This window comes from Octopus bimaculoides, chromosome 5 (genome assembly GCF_001194135.2).
Source record: "Octopus bimaculoides isolate UCB-OBI-ISO-001 chromosome 5, ASM119413v2, whole genome shotgun sequence".
Taxonomy (NCBI): domain Eukaryota; kingdom Metazoa; phylum Mollusca; class Cephalopoda; order Octopoda; family Octopodidae; genus Octopus; species Octopus bimaculoides.
Window position 1 is genome coordinate 10554034 of NC_068985.1, and position 1806 is coordinate 10555839.

Consider the following 1806-nt stretch of genomic DNA (forward strand, 5'->3'; position numbering starts at 1 on the left):
TATATATATATATATATATGTATGTATGTATGTATGTATGTATGTATATGTGTGTGTGTGTGTGTGTGTGTGTGCACAAATCCCTCTCCATATCGCGGTTCAGCTATCGCGGTTTACTTATCACGGTTTATTATTTAAGGTTACGTCGATTCCACTAGGATGTTGTTACTCTCTCTTTACTCTTTTACTCTTTCACTTGTCTCAGTTATTTGACTGCGGCCATGCTAGAGCACCGCCTTTAGTCGACCAAATCGACTTTGTAAGCCTAGTACTTATTCTATCGGTGAATTTTTCCGAACCGCTAAGTGACGTGGACATAAACACACCAGCATCGGTTGTCAAGCAATGCTAGGGGGACGAACACAGACACACAAACATACATATACACATATATATACATATATATGACGGGTTTCTTTCAGTTTCCGTCTACCAAATCTACTTACAAGGCTTTAGTCGGCCCGAGGCTATAGTAGAAGACACGTGTCCAAGGTACCACGCAATGGGACTGAGCCCAGAACCATGTGGTTGGTAAGCAAGCTACTTACCACACATGCACAAATTATAAAAATAATTTTACAAATATACAGTACAATACTCGTTCCACTTGGCGGATTTTCACCTATCGCGGGGGTTTTCGGAACGTAACACCCTCGATAGTTGAGGGATTACTGGATATTTAATTTAGCTATATGATTAAAAGGTGCACTTTTCTTTTAAATCTTTATTATACAGCTAAAATAATTGCCCTAGTCATGTCTTACTAAATCGTGGGCCTTTTAATTTTTGCTTCAATCTCTACCTACCGGCTGAAGGGGAAGCCACTTCTAGCCGCTTTTGAAAGGCAGTCACAAAATCACATGTTCAGCTGCAGTTCAAACCGTGTGTGTATATATATATATAGAGAGAGAGAGAGTGAGGGAGAGTGAGGGAGGGGGAAAGGCAAAGAACATTTTTATCTATCTATCTAAATGTCTGTCTCGTTGTGTGTCCTTTTACTTCTTTCAGTCATTTCATTGCGACCATGCTGGAGCACCCCCTTCAGTCGAACACATCGACCCCAGGATTTATACTTTGTAATCCTTGTACTTATTCTGTCGGGCTCTTTTGCCGAACCGCTAGATTGTGTGGACGTAAATACACTAACATTTGTTGTTAAGCGATGGTAGGAAGACAAACACAGACACACAAATACACAGACACACACATACACACAGACATACACACACGCATACACACACACACGCGCACACACATACACACACACACACTCACACTCACACACATATACGACGGGCTTCTTTCAGGGTCCGTTTACCAAATCCACTGACAAAGCGTTGGTCGGCCCAAGGCTATAGTAGAAGACATTTGCCCAAGGTGCCACGCAATGAGACTGAACCCGGAAGCATGTGGCAGGGAAGCAAGCTTCTTACCACACAGCCACTCCTATCTGTTATCTTTTACTTGTTTTAGCCGTAAGATTGCGGCCATGCTAGAGCACCAACTTTAAATGCTTAGTCGAACAAATCGACCCCGGGAATTATTACTTGTTTTTAAAAGCTTGGCTCTCGATATGTCGTTCGATTTTGACGAACCGCTACTGTTAACACTACTTAAACAAAACAACACCGCTTTTCAAGCGGTGGTGGGGGAAAGGACAAACACAAAGACACACACACATGGATATGTATACACTCATACATGCATACTTACATGCATACATACGCACATGCATACATACGCACATACATACATACATACATACATACATACATACATACATACTTGCATATATATATATATATA